The sequence below is a fragment of the Phoca vitulina genome, unplaced genomic scaffold (genome assembly GCF_004348235.1).
Source record: "Phoca vitulina isolate PV1807 unplaced genomic scaffold, GSC_HSeal_1.0 scaffold11, whole genome shotgun sequence".
In the NCBI taxonomy this organism is placed as follows: Eukaryota; Metazoa; Chordata; class Mammalia; order Carnivora; family Phocidae; genus Phoca; species Phoca vitulina.
The window spans coordinates 29,366,492-29,371,593 of NW_022589714.1; the positions used below are offsets into that span (position 1 = coordinate 29,366,492).

At 34.4% G+C, this 5,102-nt stretch overlaps 1 non-coding gene across 1 annotated transcript; it reads right to left on the reverse strand.

Annotated features, from left to right (window-relative positions):
* Positions 1 to 4,774: 4,774 nt before the first annotated feature.
* Positions 4,775 to 4,877, reverse strand: LOC116635955. The gene has a single exon (XR_004300252.1). It is a non-coding gene; the product is annotated as a U6 spliceosomal RNA (small nuclear RNA).
* Between the last annotated feature and the right edge of the window lie 225 nt (positions 4,878 to 5,102).

Genomic DNA, 5,102 nt, shown 5'->3' on the forward strand with positions numbered 1-5,102 from the left:
CTGTATACATTGCAGTGAACTCCCCAGGCAATCCAGAGTCTACAGAAATATTGGAATTTTGCTATACCAAATGTAACTTTATTTTTTTTTAAAGATTTATTTATTTAGTTGAGAGAGAGTGAGAGCGAGAGAGAGTGCGAGTGGGGGGAGGGGCAGAGGAAGAGAAACTCAAGCAGACTCCATGCTGAGTGTGGAACCAAGCAGGACTCGGTCCCACGACTCTGAGATCATGACGTGAGCCGAAACCAAGAGTCTGTCCTTCAACAGACTGAGCCACCCAGACGTCCCTCAAATATGGCTTTAAATAAATAACCTGGAACATAACTTTTTTGGTTTCGGTAAAGGTGACTTTTGTTGAGTAATTGATCTAAAAAATTGATACAACCCCACAAACAAAAAACATACACATAGGGGCACCTGGGTGGTGCAGTTGGTTAAGTGTCTGCCTTTGACTAGGATCATGACCTTTGGGTCCTGAGATTGAGCCCTGCATTCTTGTCTTCGGGCTCCACATTTAGCGGGGAGTCTGCTTCTCTCTCTCTCCCTCTGCCCCTCCTCCCTGGTCCTGTACTCTCTCAAATAAATAAGTAGAATCTTAAAAAAAAAAAAAAAAAACAACTAAAAAATACACACAGTAAATTTTTTCCATAATTAGTCCTAAAAGATAGATATCACGTCAGATATTTGTAGTTATAAAGTTTATTAGTCTGTCCAAATTTTTTACAACCCTATAAATATTTTAACAGACCTTTCTATAATTAAATCGGCACCACAGCAAATGGGCACTGAATTACTGAGATGATAAAGTGAATGTTGTTAGTTTTACCTTCTAAACTGAGTTTTCTGTCCTGGTTAATAAAGTGTTTAAAAGTTTGTATATAAATTCATCAGTGTCTATGAAAATAAACAAATCAAATTTGAAGTCAAACAAATCATGAAGACTACAAGGATTTTATTTTATTATTTATTTATTTGAGAGAGCGAGCACCAGCAGGGGGAGAGGGGCAGAGCAAGAGGGAGAAGCAGACTCCTTGCTGAGCAGGGAGCACGATGTGGGACTCGATCCTAGGACCCTGGGATCATGATGTGAGCCAAAGGCAGACACAACCGACTAAGCCACCCAGGCATGCCAACTACAAGTATTTTAAAGGTCTACTTCTACCTCTGCTATTTTACCATTTCCTACTGTGAGTGTAGTTTCTTGCTGTTCATTTTTTGTGGATTTGTTTGTTTGTTTGTGGATATTTCTTTTCAAATCAGGGCCCTCTTTTGGTACTGAGTTCCTAAACTGAAAAAAAAAATTAAAAATTAAAATAAAAAATAAACAACAAAAAACTCAGAAATTTATTTTGGGCTTCATCATAATAGAAAATAAAGTATTATGCAGTATATTTAATTGATATGCCAAAAGAATTATGGCCTTAATACAAAAATTGAACTGCTAAAAGGTTAAGATTAATCCTGTGTTGGAGAAGATAATTTGGATCTTTGTATTCTTATAGTTTTAAATGTGAAGATATTTTAAAAAGTAAAATAAAATCTAAGGAATAAAAATATACTGAAAATCTAATAAATCAGAGCAATTTACAATTGGGCCTTTGATACTAACAAAAGTAGAAATAAATTTGAATGGTGTTCAAATCACTTTTGCAATGCCTTTAGTAATTCCTAAAATTTTTTTTATATTCTGCTCATGACATAAACATGAACATGTTCAAAATAAATAATAAATATAGAATACACTTTTCAGCACATTGAAAACAAAATATTCTGAGCATCAAGAGTGAGTGAAATCAGTTTAAGAGGTAAGAAATACCTTGACAACATGTTTTGATGGTTCAGACATTTAAAAATATAACATACTGGGTTATTCCAGAGTGTGAAATATCTAATTTATTGGGTACTAATTGACTCCTTTTTCCTTGACACATAATACATAATTTTGGTACCATTTATCTTCATACATTAAGCATAAAATAAACTCATCAATTTCTGAAAATTTTTTAAGTACAGTCTATCTAGTCTAAGTGCATAGTAAGAATATCTGTAAGTATCAAGTCATACTAGTAGTTTGCCCAATAGGAGAAAAATAATTTTTCATTTCAGAAGATTTTTTGGTATAATCCACTGTCCTGGATGGTGAGTGAACTTTAGGTCATCTACAGGGAAATCTGTGAATATGACAATTGTGTGCAAATTTTATGCAAAGGTGTTTTTTCTGGAGAGATAATTCATGACTCTCATTCAGTAATGAGAAGGACTATGTATTAGACAAAGATGCAATAAAGAGGTTATTCTGCCAGAGTAGATACCACTTTATGTATATTATTTAAATATTTGTTATGAATTTATTCAACAAATATGTATTGACCACCTAGTCTTTTGTACCTCACTAGCCCTCCCCCCAAAATTAATTAAATGAAATTTAAAAAGATAAAAACTGCATTTCTTGCCTTCAAGAGTGGTATAGTCCAGTCAGGATATTGTCAAGTAAATGAATGTATATAGCAAAATAATTGTTAATTTTGAGGTTTGTATACAACACTTTGACCTGACAAATGAAATTGCATTTAAGCACAAATTTTAAGAAGAGCTTTACTCTTTAAAGCTTTTAATCACCCCAGTAACAGAAGGATGAAAGGTTTGTGGCAGATGGATCAGGCATAAGGATACTTCCAGGCAGAGGAATTAGTGAGTGTAGAAACAGAGAAGACTCAATAGGCCTGGTGTGTTCAGAGAACTAGAACAGAGAATTCTTATTATTAGAGCTCCCAGTTTGAGGCATGAAGTGGAAGAAGGTGAAGCTGGGCTTGTAGGTAGAGCACAGATCCCTCAGAGCCCCTCATCCAAGAAGAAAACAGAGATTTTTAATTTCAGCCTATATCAGAAGTTCCCAAAGTGCAAAATCACAGTTCTATGAAGATATTGATCTTTTCAGTCTTAAGGTGATAGGCTGGGAATCAGCGTCTCCTGAGAACAAGGACTGGTTCTCTAAGGCTATGAGTAACTGTATGGTCTCATGTGGCACATAAATATAATGTTCTTAGTGTTTTGTAATGTGTAAAAAAATTGGGAACTGCTGAGTATGAAGGAGATTCACTGTGAAAATAATGTTGAGCTGAAAGTTATTGGACATTTTCTGTCTCTTGATTGATATATATTTTACTGTATCATTAAGTAGTGACTATATTTTATATACTACTTATTTTACTTTAAAAATTTTTTTAAAGATTTATTTATTATTTATTTATTTATTTGTCAGAGAGAGACACAGTGAGAAGGGAACACAAGCAGGGGGAGGGGCAGAGGGAGAGGCAGGCTTCCCGCGGAGCAGGGAGCCGGATGCAGGACTTGACCCCAGGACGCTGGGATCATGACCTGAGCAAAGGCAGACGCTTAACCGACTGAGCCAGCCAGATGTCCCTATACTACTTACTTTACTTAAATCAATATATGGAAATGTAATGGCTATTCTTTTGGGTGGGATTTCTCTTCTTTTCAGCTGCCTCCAAATTTTATCTATTACAATGTCATCACACAAACACAAAGGAGAGATTTTAAAATAAAAAAAATATAATGCAGATTTTCACTTCTTAAGCAATAGATGTTTCCTTGTACTTCAGTCATTTCTTGTTATCATATTTTCACTATGGTTTTAATTTCAGCATACAATGTTTTTTTTAAAAAAAAACCTGTTTTAAATTTTGATGTAATTTTAGAATCACATACAGTTGTAAGAAATAATCTTATAAGAGGGATCTCATGTACACTTCACAATGTTTTCCCTCAATGGTAACATATTGCAGAAACTGTGGTATAGTATCATAATCAAGATACTGACATTGATACAATTCACCAGTATTATTCAGATTTCTCCAGTTTTACTTGCACTCATATGTGTGTGTACATGTATGTGGATTTAGGTCTATTCAATTTTATCACCTGTGCAGGTTCATGTATCCACCACCATAGCAAGATACTGAACACCTTTAAGATCCCTTGGGTTGTCCAGTTAGAACCACACTCATTTCCCTCCCACACCTCTGCCTTCCCCAGCCACCACCAATCCTAGTTGGTACCTCTGAGAATCACTAATCTTTCCTCTATTTCTCATATTATGTCATTTCAAAAATGCTATATAAATAAAAATTATATGCTATGTATCCATTTGGGATTGCTTTTCCACTCAGCGTAATTTCCTGCTGATTTGTCCAAGTTTTTGCATGTATTAAGTTTGTTAATTTCTATTGTGGAGTAGTATTTCATGATATAGATGGACCACAGTTTGTTAAAGCTTCCCCAGTTGAAGAACATCTGTGCTGATCTAGATTTTTGCTATTACAATTAAAGTGCTAAGTGAAAATCCATGTACAAATTATTGTGTGAGTATAACTTTTCATTTCTCTGGAATAAATGCCCATAGAGTGCAATTGCAGGGCTATATGTTAGTTTCATCTTAGTTTTTAAAGGAACTGCAAAAATGTTTCCAAAGTGACTGTACCATTATAATTCCTACCAGCAACGTATGAATGATCCAGTTTCATGACATCCTCACCAGTGTTTAGCGTTATCACTATTTTTAAGTATAGCTATTCTGATAGGTGCTTAGTTATATCTCATTATTTTTTTGTTGTGGTTCAGTTTGGGTTTTGGTTTTTTGCTTGTTTGTTTGTGAGGAATTAAGGGCTTGAAGCTGGAATGGCCCTCAATTGGGTAAGTTACTTTGCTTATTGGATCCTCAATTTTTCCGTCTGTAAGCATTAGAAAAATAAAGCAAAATATAGAACATTTCACAAATTTGTGTATCTTCCTTGTGCAGAAGCCATGCTAATCTCCTCTGTATCATTCCAATTTTACTATATATGCTGCCAAAGCAAGAACTTTCATTGTAGTTTAAATTTGCATTTCCCTAACACCTAATGATGTGGAATAACTTTTCATTTGTTTATACAAATCTGTATATCCTCTTAGGTGAAATGTTGTTCATCTCTCTTGCTTCTTTTCTAATTGGATTGTCTCTGTTTAAGTCTTCTTTGATTTCTTTCAATGGCTTTTTGTAGTAAGTTTCTGTGTATAGATCCTAAACAATGTTTTATTTTATT